We start from the raw sequence: 15,250 nt of genomic DNA on the forward strand, positions 1-15,250 counted from the left end.
TGCCAGATTGGAGTCATGAAGGAATTTTTTCCCCCTAAAATGAGGAAAATTGTCTTCCACACCTTATTATTATTTTTTTTCCTTCCTCTGGATCAACATTGAGGGTAATAGGCTGAACTGGATAGACATCTATCTTTTTTCAGTGTTACACACTATGTTGTGTTCCTTTTATTTTCCACGTTGTTATTATGTTCTTCATGGTAGGTTTTGCCAACATAATCCATCAAACAATTGCAATCCCAATTCCAAATGTGTAAAAATGTGGATAAATATAAAGGAAAAAGGAATGCACTGATATGGAAATCTCACATAACCATATTGTATTCACGATAGAACATAGAGCACATATGTGAGGGTGGAAGGGAGACATTTTTCCATTGCATTTTTAAAAAATTAACTAATTTAGAAATTGGTAGCAGCAAGGCATCTCAAAAAAGTTAGGACACGGCCATGTCTACCATTGTGTAGCTTCTTTTTATAACAGTCTGTAAAGATTTGGGAAGTGCTACACGTCTTTTGGGACTGCCCGGTCCTGGCGAGCTTTTGGTCAGAGGTGTGGCAGATAACATCTAGAGTCACCCACTACTCGCTACCAAAATCCCCGGCGTTCTTCCTCCTGCATCACAGCGATATACCACTGGCGACCTACAAAAAATCGGTAGTATGTTCCCTAGTGAGTGCGGCAAGATCATGCATTCCTAAACTCTGGAGGCAGACAACCTCACCAACAATGGCGCTATGGCTCAATACAGTAAGAAGGATAATGGAGATGGAGGACCTCACTGCGGCACTAAAGGGCACACAGGACAGGTTCAGGAAAACATGGTATCATTGGATAGTGTTCCAGGAATCTGAGGAATATCGCTCGTTAATGGATCACTAAAAGACAGAAGCGAAACCTGACCACACAGCTTTATGCCACGCAACTTAATGATTGAGTTTTATTTATCCCTCCCCCAAATGTGTCCCCCCGGTTAACCCCCCTTGTGTCACGTCCGTCTAACTGGTTATGTTAGTTTATACTGTATAGAAAGAAAAGAAGCACAGTTGACGAATAGAAAGACAATGAGTCTTGAACGTCTCAATAAGTTAAGTCTCTCCTTTATTCACAACAAAGAAAAGCCGTTCTAATTCTTTGATATTGTAATATTCATAACGTTCGCAATGAACACACTATGTAAACTGTAATCAAATTATAATCTGTAAAAATAAAGAATTAAAAAAAAAAAAAAGATTTGGGAAGTAAAAAGGCCAATTGCTGGAGTATTGGGAGAGGAATGTTGTCTTATTCTTGTGCAATGTGGGATTCTAGCTGCTCACAGCCCTTGGTCTTCTTTGTGGGATTCTTCGTTTCATAGTACGCCCGATGTTTTCTATTGGTGAAAGGTCTGGACTGCAGACAAGTCAGTTTAGTACCAGGATTCTTCTGCAAAACCACGACGTTGTGATGGATGCTGTAAGTAGTTTGGCTGTTGCAGCGGTTCTGGGATCGCTTCCTTTCTAGTATTCTGCTACAGGTTTTGTATGTGTTTCTCTATCTTCTGGCTCTGGTGGGAGTGGTAATTAGATGAGATTTGTTTGGTCTCACATGTTGGTAATTTGCCCTGACTATTTAACCTGGCCTTGTGCTTTGCTCAGTGCTGCTTAATTTCAATCTTCCTCGGTCTGTGATACCGGTAGAAGTCACAGCTTGGTACTGGAGCTCCTGTTTGTCTGATTCTTTTCAAAGCTAATTACTGCGGTTATTATTCATTTTCCTCTCGTTTTCTGTGGTCTTTTCCTATCCCATGTAGGGTCTGCTAGTGGCCTATATACATGGTCAGGTTTGCCCTTGTCAGGGCGGGTTATCTGCGCACAGGCAGGTTCCTTTCCTGGGTAAGAGTCTTTAGGGACAGTGTTTTCCTTGTGGCGGTTTTCTTTATTGTTTACCACAGTTTGGTGTGCAGTTGCATAGTATTTCAGGTTTATGGATCCAGTGTGTCCCGCTTGGATGTGACATTAGCATTGTCCTATTGAAATATGCAAGGCCTTTCCTGAAAGAGATGTTGTCTGGATGGAGCATATGTTCTAAAACCTTTATATAATTCTCAGCAATTATAGTGCATTTTAAAATGTGTAAGCTGCCCATGTCACAGGCACTAATGCAATCCCACACCATCAGAGATGTAGACTTTTGAACTGTGCGCTGATGACAAGCTAGATGGTCTCTCTGCTCTTCAGTCGACAGGACACGGTATCTGTGGTTTCCAAAAAGAGTTTCAAATTTTGATTTACCTGACCACAGAACATTTTGCCTCAGTCCATTTTAAATGAGCTTTGGCCCACATAAGATGCTGGCATTTCTGGATTGTGTTAATATATGGCTTTCACTTGCATGATATAGCTTTAACTTGCAGTTGTGGATTGCACGGCAAACTGTGCTCACAGACAATGATTTCTGGAAGTAATCCTGAGCCCATGCAGTGATTTTCAGTACAGAATTATGCCTGTTTTTAACCCCTTAATGTTACAGGATGTACATTTAGGTCCTTTATGAAAGGTTATCGGGGGTCGATCGGGCTCCATACAATGCGGGTGTCAGCTGTTTCTTACAGCTGGCACCTGCCCACAACAACTCTGATAAGCAGCGCCACTAATCAGAGCTGTTAACCTTTTAAATACCGCCAGCAATTCAGACAGTGGCATTTAAATGCCCAGTCGATGTTCAGGCATCCTGCACTGCCCCCGGCGATAAGATTGCGGGTGGCCGAAAGGCCCCAAGGCTGCCATTGCAGATTGCCTGTCAGATCTCGGTATAATATAACACTATGGCATTACATCATACTGCAGTAGTGATCAAACAATCGCAAGTTCTTATACCCTCTGGGGACTAAAAAAATGTAAAAGTTAAATTAAAAACGTTGTATCAATTAGTAAAGAAAATAAAAGGTAATAAAAGTTATACCATATATATAATAAAAGAATCTAAATAATAAAACGCAAAAACCTACTTGGCATTGCTGCGTCCATAAAAATCCAATCTATCAAAATACCGTACTATTTATCCTGCACAGTGAGCGTCATAAAATTTTTTTGAAAAAAACACCAGAATTGCGCTTTTTTGGTCATCCCGTCTCAAAGATAAAATGTAGTAAAAAGCAATCAAAAAGTTGTATGTGCTCCAAAATGGTACCAATAGAAGCTACAGGACGTCCTGCAAAAAAATAAGCCCTCACACAACTCTGTTGATGGAAAAATGAAAAAGTTATGGTTGGTAGAAGATGGTGGCAGAAAATCATTTTTAAAAAATTAAATATCTTTGGAAAAAAAAAAATATATATATATAATTTTGGTATCATAGTAATCATACTGACCCACAGAATAAAGTTAGCATGTAATTTTGGTTGCAGTATGTATGCTGTAGAAAGATGGTGGAATAATGTTTTTTTTCGATTTCACTTCACTTAGAATTTTCTAAAAGTTTTTTAGTACATTATATGGTACATTAAATAGTACCATTGAAAAATACAACTTGTCCCACAAAAAAACAAGTCCTCAGACATCTACATCGATAGATAAATAAAAGTTATGATTTTTTTTAACCCTTTCCAATCCAATATGTATCCTGGTTTTCCTAGGGGGCTTACTCTTTTTCTGCCGTTATACAACAGCGCTATATGCTGGCTAAAGGCAGTACTGCATGAGGTGACGCATTGGATAGGCTCCAACAGCAGAGAGGCTGGCAATATACAGTAAGAGAACCCCGACGAACGTCTTCCAACTTCGGAGCTGTACAGCCTTAAATCATAATGTCTTCAGAGGTCAGACAGTGGATTGGAAAGGGTTAAAAGGGGGAGGGGAAAAAACGCAACTGGAGGGGGGAATATGGACCTGCAGCCTTGTCCCTTGTGCACATGAATTGCTCTAGATTCTCTGAATCTTTAGATGTTATGTACTGTAAATGGATGAATTTTCAAAGTCTTCGCAATTTTATGTTGAACATTTTTTAAATTGTTCCACAAGCTTTAGGTAGTTTTTTACAGATTGGTGAACCTCTGACCATCTTTGTTTCTGAGAGACTCTGCCTCTCTAACATTTTATACTCAGTCATGTGACTTAGTAGAAAATTGACCCTCCAGCTAGTTTTCATTAGTACATCTTACTTTTCCAGCTTTTTGTTACCCCTCTCCCAGCATTTGTGAGATGTATTGCTGACATCAATTTCAAAGGAGTTAATTAAAAAAAAATTAAATAGAAAAATGTCTAACTTTCAATTTCTGATATGTGTTCTATTGTGAATAAAATATGGTTAGTTGAGATTTCTAAATCATTCATTTTTTTCCTTTACATTTTACACAGCTTCCTAACTTTTTTAGAATTGGGGGTTGTACTCTGACACAAATAAACAATGCCTATTGACTGCCAGGTTTGTATAATCTTTTTAACCCTTTCCAATCCAATGTCGGGCCTGCCCTGACATCATCATTTTTCTCCACAGCTCCGATGTCGGGACAGGCCTGATACTGCAGTGCAGGGGTGCATCTGCACCTGATCATCAGACATATCGGGTGCAGATACACTCCTGCACTGGTCCTCATGAAAGACCCCCGAGGAGAAGGCAGAAAGGGTTTTATAACCCTTTCTGCCTTCTCCTTTACACATTACATAGCGCTCAATTAGCGCTATGTAATGCACAGAGATTTCGCCAGGCGATCATGTGACCGCCGGTTGTCACCTGACCCCAACTGTTACATGATCGCCGGGAGGCTGAAGGAAGAATGCGGAAGTATTACTTCCGCGTTCCGCCTGGCGATCATGTGACTGCTGGGTGCCACCTGACTCCAGCTGTCACGTGATCGTCGAGCCGGGAGGCTGAAGGGAGAATGTGGAAGTAATACTTCCGCATTCCCCCGACGGTGATGTGACCACTGGCATCCTCCTGAACTCTTTCAGATCAGGAGGGTGAAGGAAGAATTTATTTTTTCTCATCCATTCTCCCCAGCTCCAATTTATTTGAAGCTGGGGAGAATGGAAGAGAAAAAATAAATGGATTGGAAAGGGTTAAAAGAATTTGGATCCAATAACTGACCTCGGATTGCATTTAGTCCGACGCATAAAGGGACATGCAAGGAGTAGTGACTATGTATAAGTTCTTTTATATAGGTGACCACTGGGTGGTCAGCCACCACAAACTGTAAATACAGATCTGCTCTTAAAATCCCCAAGTGTTTCTTCAAAATACAAAATATCTCCATTGATCTACATAGATTCCCATTAATATAACCAAACCATGATCAGTTTTCTTCTTTTGAGGAAGTAAAACCAGTTGTACACAAAAATGCTATAAAGATATGTAAAAGGTGGAAAATGTTTAATAAAAAATACATTTAATTAAAAAAAGAATGAATGCTGCAAAGAAATCACAAACAATGCCAGAATAGCTGCCTTTGGTTCATCCTGCCCTCCGCCTGCCAAATGGAATAAAATGCTATGAAAAAGTTGCATGCATCCAAAAGTGCTTCCAATGAAAGCATCAAGTTATCCAGCAAAAAACAGCTTTGTCATTGGAAGTTATAAAAGGTTTGCCAGAATTGGATGTCTTGGTCACGTGAGACAACGCCAAGCTACAGAGGTTCCCTATCCCGCCTAGATCATCCATGGGCAATAGATGGGTTATTGATCAACTGGACAGACAATTTTGTGTATGTATTCCTCCCCTGCCTCTAATCCATAGAATACTCAAAGTCCTGGACTAACAGGCTGAAGTCATCTTGATTACTCTATTGTGTCTTTGCAGAGGATAGTTTTCACTAGTGTTTTCTCCATCAAGAGGCAAATACTGGAGGCTGCCAGTCCAGACAAACAACTTTCTCAGAGAGTTCACAAGCTTCCGTTAACAGCTTGGAGGCTCAGCAGGAGAACTTAAAACATGCAAGTCTGTCAGGTGAAGTAGTTCAAACACTGAGAGCCAGCAGAAGACCTGCTTTAATAGCAGTCTACAATAGAGGGTGGCGTATATAGAAGACCTGGGGTTATTCCGAAGAGTTTGTTGTAGATTCCCTGATTTTGGTCGTGTGTTTTGGGCCTTATGCTGCTCTCACTGTAGGCAGAATTAATTAGAGACAGACATGCTAATTTCAACGGTCAGTCACTTATGGGATAAAGTGCAGTGTTTTTTAAGAACTTACAGGTTGTTCCTGCAGCTCCCAGTAAGATTAGAGTTCAGCTTATTATTGAGGTGCTACTAGCCCCGCACAGCCTGGCAGCTCATAAATAAGATGGAATTATCTCTTACCGAGAGCTAGACACATGTTGTAAGTTCTTTAACCCCTTAATGGTGCAGGGTGTACATTTACGTACTGCAGCGTTGGGGTATATATGAAAAGAGAGATTGCAGGACGATCTCTCTTCATACAACGCGAGCGCCGCCTGCTTCTTACAGCCGACACGCGGCAGCAACATTAAAATCCGCACCAAATGGTACAGATTTTAGAGCAGAGTTGATGCTGATTTTTCTGCTGCAGAAAATCCACCATGTGTGAACATGCTATGACTAACTGTACTAATCTGTAGGAACATCATAAACAGGAAATTTATACCAAAAGATGAGAATAAAATCCAAATAGGTGTGAAATTCCCCTTTTTTTTCCATTCCTCTCCCCCCAAAAAATTACAATTTAAAAAAAAATATATTATATGTATCCCAAAGCGAAGTAAGTAAAATTTACAACTTGTCCTCAGAAAAACAAGCCCTTATATGGCTACTAAGAAATCGGAAATGGTCACACCATAAGAAAACCCCAGTGCTCCAGGATAAAGAAACAGCCAAATATAGTGAAAGGAACTTACTTTACAGGGGTGTCTCATAGAAAGAACACCCCTGATCCTGAAACACAGTTTAATCCCTCATAAGGGTTCCCCATGGCCAGATTGTATCCAGCAAAGATCCAATAGGTTATGTCCTTTGTTTTTTGCAAATAGAAAGGTGTTTTAGCCCCTTGAGGGCCTTTTTCAAGCATCAGATCCTGGAGCGCTGGGTTGTTTTTTTTTATGGTGTGACCATTTCCTATTTTTTATATGATCTCTGATTCTTCGATTTGGGGCCCCCATTGACGCTCTTCCTGTGTGGAAGCCCGGAAGAAGGATCAGAGGCTGCAGTGAATTCCTGGGCACCATGGTGCCCAGGATGTGAGCACTCAGTTCTGATGGTGACATGTGGCCTCTGATTGGCCACAGCGGTTACCTGACTTCTGGCGGCTGTCCGAGGTCAGGGTAAAGGATGGGGCAGTGGGAGCGGTTCAGCAGGGTCCCGTAGGGGGCTGAAGACAGGCGAGTATATTGTGTTTTTTTTATTCTATCACCTGCCCAGCCTTTAAAAAGATATATATATATATATAATTGTCACACAACCCCTTTTAAAGTGATTATGCCAAAAATCAAACTTATCCTCTATCCACGGGACTGGTGAAGGTCTGACCACTGAGGACCCCCCAATCATGTGAACGGGGGTCCTGCAGTAGACGGTACTGAAGCATTTCACTGGGAATGCCGCAGATCGCCGAGTTCATCCGCTCAGATATCTCAAGCAGTTCCATTGAAATGAATGGAGCAGCAGCGCGCACACTTCACCGCTGCTCTATTCACACTGGGGGACACAAACCCCCCATCCTCATGATGGTGGGGGTCCCAGAAGGCGGAGCCACATAGTTGCCCCCTGCCCTGTGGATGGGAGATAAGGTTCACCCTTTCACAACCTCTTTAAGGCGTTGTGACCACATTGGTACAAGGGTGACAGTTTACCATTATGGAGCTCTGGCCAAATAAGAAAACACCAAAACCTTAGACACTGAATAAATAAACTATAGCAATCTAGCTGGTATTTCTATTGCAGCACGGCGATAAGGAGCTGCTCCGTCCTACACGACAGCGCAGTCTCAGGCAGAGAACGCTCAGCACTGAGCTCCGACAAAATGGCGGACACTTTCCCTCTAGCGGTCGGTTTCCCTTTCCGGTCACGTGACGGCATGGTTACATAAAATTGCCGGAAAAGCCCTTTACGTTCTGCCGACCTTGTCGTGGGTGTTCGCACGTTGTGTAGCAGAGAGCAGCATGTCCTCCGCCGTGACTCGGCTCTTCCGGCTGCCCCGGGTAACGCGTGTCGTCTGCCGCAGGGGAATGTCATCTAACGGGACGCGTACAGAGATGAACGCCAGGGTGAGACGTCTGCTCTCTGATGGGGTCTGGGGGGAGTGGGCGGCCTTGTTTACAGACCACCGCAGGTAGAAACACGGGGGGCTAAGATGCTCCTTGCAGAACTCAGACAGCCTCTCGAGCTGAGATATTACTTCCCTAGTCTCGAGCTCTGTTCACACCCGCCTCGGGGGCTCCAGTGCCCTGCTGTTATGGGAGCAGGAGAGGTGACTCCCCAGGTGATCCGACCTATGGCTGAACCGGCCGGTGCCGAACAGACCTCACTGACTAGATTGGTCTCCATTCAGCTGTCCGGCATCCTGAAAGGTGAGGTCCTTCATGCAGGACTCTTCCTTCTGGCATTCTGTGCCGGATCTATGACCGAACCTCCGAAAGAAGGTTCCCAACACAGACATAAGTCATCAGAACCTCACTGAGTCTGTCTAGCACCCCTGTTGGTCAGCTGCCTGAAGGGGGCAGCACCGCTCCAGCAAGTGCTCTTGGCTCTTCACTGCATACCAGGCACCTCCCCAGTCATATCTTAGTGGTTGTGCCTGGTGTGGTAGGTCGAATTCATTCCTCTCAATGGGATTGAGCTGCACACGGGCTACATGATGAATGAACATGATGTTGCTCATCTTCAAACGGCTGATTGGCAGGAAGACTTCTGCTCCGACCTCTGTTCCATTGTGACGCTGACAACATGCATCTGCTCAGCTGATTGGTTGGGGTCCCTATAGGTTATCAATAGTAGTTCACTAGATAACCCCTTTAACAAAAAGTTGGCAATCCAATGATTTTCATGTTGGTTGAAAGTGAGTGACCAATTAAACTAATAGTGTGGTGGCTGTGCCTTTTAAGGCCCACTTACACGTAGCGATCACTCAAAAGCCATCTTGAGCGATAATTGATGTGTCTAAACGCGCGGCCATCGTGCACTGCTAGCTGATCGTTCATTTCAAGCCAGCCTAAAAATCATCCTGCAGTCTTATCAGGACCGCACGCTGAGTTCTCCATGGTTAGTGCTGCTAGTATTGTTTCCCGTCAGAGAACATAGGAGCTGAATGGAGATAAGAGCCCTAGGGTTATTAACTGCATTCAGCTAAAGGCCTCTTTTGCACGCTAATAAGCTATTAAGTAGCCATTTCCGTGTGGCTTGTTGACAGCGTGTGAACGAGAACTTTGCAAATCTTGTCCACTCGGCTGCTTAGTCTCAGGTTTATTAATACATGCGGAATTTTCATTTTGAAAGTCCACACGGAAATCCTACGCCAATTCCATCCCATGTGAACCCAGCCTTAGGGTCACTCCATGACAAGTGGCCTAATGGGCCCTGCTCGACCACCTTCCATTTTGCTGAAGTTTTTACCAAATGTTCCTCCACCACCTGTATGAAGTTCTGCACAGTTTCAGCTTGGTTGAGGCACTAGAGCCATCTGAACAAACACTGTAAAAAGTGGACTGCATGAGAGCAGCCTGACTAACGATGCATACTAATGCCCAGTGCCTATCAAGTAGTCAGAAGCTGGTGCAGCCATCATTGTTTCTCCTGGTCTGGAAGGTCCCATCAATATAGGGAATCATTACTGGTGGGCAGAGGAGCAAAGGGCTTAAGTAGGGACTCATCTCTTTATCCTAATGCTACCTCTCCAAGCAGTGGCACTTAAGTAAATGCCCTAACTGGAGTTTGAGAGCCCTGAATGCACCCCCCCCCTCTTAAAAAAAAAAAGACTGAGATCGGTTGTCATGGCAACTCAGGGCTGCCATGTATTTTTCCTACTTCATACCTACTTTCCTACTTCATGCCTTCCGCATGGAAATTCTGCCAGCAATCTTAAGCCCGAGTCTAACCAGCAAAGTGGATGAGATTTGCAAAAATCTCATCCACACACTGCGGCCAAGCCACGCTGAAAATGACATGCCGCACGGAATTCAAATCTGCAGCATGTCCATTGTATCAACCGATTCTGCGGCAGCCTCTCTATGGGGAGAGATGGCTGCAGCAGAATACAGGTAGCGAAGCAGCTTTAAAACGTGGGTGCCACTTGTTGCATAGCAGTGATTGGCATCTACAGACGTTCAGAAAGAGCCAAGTACTGCCAACCCTGACGGCAAGTGTGACCACTTTGTATTGGCAGACAGACCCTGTTTCCCTGATAGATGGGTATGCTGGGTAGGAAAGTCCATGTCCTGCGGGTTACCCCACACAACTGCTATAAACCTACCTTGTATGAACAGTACTGCATTCACTGTTGGGTTATGATGTAGCGTGGCATGTGGTGTCGTGGCCTCATCAGGATAGATGGGTTAAATATCTTTTGTTTTTCTTTCTACAGGATACGATTATTGGCTTGACGGCATTTATGGCCATCTTCCTGGGTCCATCGGGCTATATCCTCGCAAACCTGGAGGAGTATAAGAAGAGAGATTGATTCTGGACACTCCATTCCACATTACTGCATTCCACTTCCACCATTGTAGCAATATGCTGCTTCTAAACGCACATTCATGGTCTGTTACAATAAAACATGTTTACAGTTCCCAGTGATTGTTTGTTTACTAGAGAATGAGGCAAACGGTATATTCATGGTTCAGTTCACGCTTTGTTCACGTAGGCCTCATGGCCACAGGGAATCCAGCACTGCCTGCAGCCAGTGAGCTCTGCATCTCCCCAGCAGTAGCGTCCACGCGGATCCTTCCACTTCTGGCTTTGCTGTACTGCGCATAGTGTTCACGGCTCGCTGTCGGACATGCGCAGTACTGTTTTTTTGTTTTTTTTTTAAAAAAACCAAAAAACTGTGTTCCACAGATTTGTACAAAAAGAAAGCGTGCGTAATTTTGTTTTCTGGACTAAAAGTCCGCAAATCAAATCCGCATGTTTCAAGTCATTTGCAGACGCCCATGCATCTATAGGTGACTTGATTTGCGGAATTTGCAAATCAAATTTACCTGTGGACATCGGGCCTTACAAATCGGAGTGAAAACTTGGGCCTCATGTCCACGGGCTTTAAATCCGCAGCGTTTTTCCCACACGCGGATCCGCACCCCATAGGGATGCATTGGACACCCGCAGGTAGTTAAATACCCGCGGATGTCATTTTCTTGCCCGTCAGGCGTGGATCCGCGTGCGGGGGGAAAAAAATGGACATGCTCCATTTTCGTGCGGGTCTCCCGTGGGCTTCTATTGGAGCCTATGGAAGCCGTCCGGATCCAAGGGAGACCCGTACCAGAATTAAACTCGCCTGCTCTGAACGATGCAGTTCTTCCCTTCTTCGCAGCCGGATCTTCTTTTTTCGGCCCGGCGCATGCACGCTGCCGGCGCGCCGAGCACATCCGTCGGGCCAAAGAAAGAAGATAAAGCCGTGAAGGAAGGAAGATCCACATCGTCCAGAGCAGGTGAGTTTATTCTGATTTTTAGGCCTCGTCCGCGAGGCAGGAGGGACCCGCTGCGGATTCTACATGAAGAATCCGTAGCGGGCCTGATTTTCTCCATGGACATGAGGCCTTGATTTTACATTATGGATCTCTCATGCCCCTGTAATGACTGCTGTATGCACTAACACTGTTCCCACATTGTTGGTTAATCTGGCTTAATGGAATAAAGGAGTTGCAGGTTTGAGCCCTCTCTAACGTATTGACTCCTGAAGGGACTAGCTAGCTCTTATACAGCAAATACTAAATGTGACGTTATCTGCCTGCTGTATATTTTATTTTTTACTGGGCTACTGTGCATAGATACACTGCAGTCCAAGCCTCAGTAGCAGATCGGTCAGTGTTCTAGACTGACTGCTTGGGTTCCCGCTGCTCTCGCTTCTCCTGAAGGGTCTTATCAGCTAATTTATCACCACTACAGAGTTTTTGTGGTCATTAATTGGATGATAAAGTGCAAGATGGGAGAAGGCTGAAAACTGAGCAGGCAGTCCAACCTCACTGATCTCCTACTGAGACAGACTGCAGTGTCTGTTTACAGTGATGTGTAGCAGCTGCAGAAGATGTAGTACAGAATTTCTAATTAAACCTGACTTGGGGGGAAAAAATTCAGTACAAGATGCATGCATTTAACCCTTTCCAATCCACTGTCTGACGTCTGAAGACATTCTGACTGAAAGCTATACAGCTCCGATGTCAGACGTCCGGCAGGGTATTCTTACTGTGTACTACTGGTTGCTCTGTCAAGGGGCCTCTCCAGCATGTCCCATACTGCAGTACTGACTCTAGCCAGTAGATGGCACCATTGTATAATGGCAGAAAGCGAGCCCCCTAGGAAACCCTGAATCTAAAATTTGTTTGCAAAGGGTTAAAGGAAGAGAAAAGTTAGCTTTTTTTTTAAAGGTGTTGGCAGAGTTGTAGCTTCTTGGTAAGCCATTTTTGAGCTGCCACTTTCAGGCTGTGCTCCTATTGGTTGCAGCAACTGGTGTAAATGGTGGTACTGCTGACTATTAACAAGTACAGGAGTGGAGGACCAAGCTTCAGCATGGGACACAGACATCGTGAGTATGACCAGTTTACCTAGAAGCTACAACTTGGATAATGCCTTAATGTGCACTGGAGTAAGACCTGTCTAATTTACTAAGAGGAACACACCTTTTAACCCTTTCCAATCCACTGTCTGACCTCTGAAGACATTATGATTTAAGGCTGTACAGCTGCAATGTTGGAAGACATCCATCGGGGTTCTCTTACTGTATATTGCTAGCCTTTCTGCTGTCGGAGGCTATCCAATGTGTCACCTCATGCAGTACTGGCTTTAGCCAGCATGTAGCGCTGTTGTATAATGGCAGAAAAAGAGTAAGCCCCCTAGGAAAACCAGGATACAAATTGGATTGGAAAGGGTTAATACATTAGGTCAGTGATGGCAACCCTTTTAGAGACCAAGTGCCCAAACCTCAACCCAAAACCCACTTATTTAACGTAAAGTGCCAACATGTCATGGGGCGGGGCTTATCGCAACATATGATTTAACCCTCTTCACTCTAAAAAGGATAGGGCCGCTTCAAAATAGACAGTGTGCAGATTTTGACTGCTTTTTGGATGCGGAAATACTGCAGAATGTCCTCAGCTGAAAGTTTTGTCGCAAATGCTGCAGCATTTCCCCATCCAAAAAGCGGTCAAAATCTGCACCCGGTCTATTTTGAAACAGCCCTGCCCATTTCTGCCACCTGTAAACATACCCCAGTGGTAATAGTGGCCCCCCCCCCCTATGACTTATTCTCAGATACTGAAAATCTGTTGCATTCATCACAAGTCAGTAGTTTTGGGGACTAGTACATATACAAGCTCGTAGTTGTGCAAGCCCCATTCAGGCTTAAGCGATAAGTTTTAGAATCATCTGTAATCTCCCACATAGGGATGTTCCCTAATAGGCATTTACACAGCAGCCTTGGGGGGAGCCAACTGTAACCTAGCAGCTCATACAAGGTGCCTACGTGTTATAGCAAACTCCGTTATGCTAGCGCCAGAAGTGTATGACATGATGTCAAGGACCTTTCCAAAGTGGAAATAACAGCTAGGTCTCATTTGTATTTGTGTTGCTGTATTCTGTGGCTATGCAGTAATTGGAAAATACTGGGCCAGTGTCATCCTATGGAGTAGTTTTAACCTGATGCCTTGCATACATTACATCTTTCTAAGGCTGCCTGTCCCCGGGCTTTATTGAATTGCATTCCCCGTGGTGTTAATCGGGCCGTGGGATATACAATGCACCCTTTCCACCGGATGCCATGTTATAGTGTATTCACCATAAAAGCACAGGGAAAGACTTGGTAGGCAAGATGACAGATTTGTAGCAAACTGGAGTTACTGGCTGAATCCCAGTCCATGGATGCCATTCTTGTTTCTCTGCAGAAGGCATCTGTGAGGCTATTTTCACATGTAGCATCAATGCTGCAGATTTTCCACAGAGACAATCCACAGCAGCCTTCACAGTGCAAACAATGCGGGTGACATGTTAAAGGGAGTCTGTCACATCTGCACAGCGACATAAACAAAGGTGCTTATTAGGCAATGGGACAGGAGGCTGGGTGCTTAATTTATTTAAATACTTACCCACTCCCTGGATCCAGCTCATTCCATTCTAAGGCCTGATGTCCATGGGCAGAAACGGATTCCACATAGGGTAAATCCCACATGGACCACAGTAAAATGGAGCATGTTACAAAAAATTTTTTTTCATTTGCAAGTGGAAACTGTAATTCATTTCTGCTTGTGTGCATGAAAATTCATTTTACCACAGCATGCTATGGAGGGTTATGTAGATGCAGAAAAATGCTGTCTTCACAGAGAGTGTTCACAAGCCTTTATTGAATGAAGTCCTACATAAAAACAGTCAGACGTCTACACAGGACGCGCTTCCACTCCGTAAGGAGTCGTGATCAAAACTCCTTATGGAGTGGAAACGCGTCCTGTGTAGACGTCTGACTGTTTTTATGTAGGACTTCATTCAATAAAGGCTTGTAAAGACATCTTTTTTCTACATCTACTTACGTGTATGCTGCAACTGGACGGAGCGGTTAAAGCAGTCTGAAAGAGATCCCAAGCCGATGTATAATCTTTCCAAAGGAGGAGACACCTAGGCAGTGGGTGAGCAAAAACCTTTTTAATACATATTATAGAGGGTTATAGCTGCTGAATACGGAGCGGAATGCCTGCTCCGGATTCCGCCTATGCGAATGAGGTCTAAAGTTGGTGTGTGGCATGAAAAGCTGACTCTTTTCAGAGTCCCATGCGTGCGCTCCCTGCCCTAGACTTGTATAGGAGAGCACGAAAGAAGAGTCAGGTCTTCATACGATGCCTGAAACGTCAGAGGACCCTGCTGGATCCAAGGAGCCGGCGAGTATAAAGAAGACAATGCATCACCCGGCTCCCTGTCACGGTCCCCTACCAGCACCATAACTTAGTCCATAGTGCTGTGGGGAAGTGACAGGTTCCCTTTAACAAATATCCACATAGGGTGATAAAGATCCAGGCCGAGTTCTTGTGTGGTCTGCACTTTAAAGCTGCAGCATGTCCTTTTAGGCCAGCTTCACACGGCTGAGAAACTTGGGAGATTTTGACATTGCTAGATGCCCATATCTCAGGCGGA

General features: G+C 44.3%; 1 long non-coding RNA gene across 1 annotated transcript; it reads left to right on the forward strand.

Moving 5' to 3' along the window:
- Positions 1-7,989: 7,989 nt before the first annotated feature.
- Positions 7,990-10,709, forward strand: LOC136582748 (uncharacterized). The gene is made up of 2 exons (XR_010787212.1): positions 7,990-8,193; positions 10,506-10,709. It is a non-coding gene; the product is annotated as an uncharacterized lncRNA (long non-coding RNA).
- The last annotated feature ends 4,541 nt before the right edge of the window (positions 10,710-15,250 follow it).

Source organism: Eleutherodactylus coqui, chromosome 11 (assembly GCF_035609145.1).
Source record: "Eleutherodactylus coqui strain aEleCoq1 chromosome 11, aEleCoq1.hap1, whole genome shotgun sequence".
NCBI lineage: Eukaryota > Metazoa > Chordata > Amphibia > Anura > Eleutherodactylidae > Eleutherodactylus > Eleutherodactylus coqui.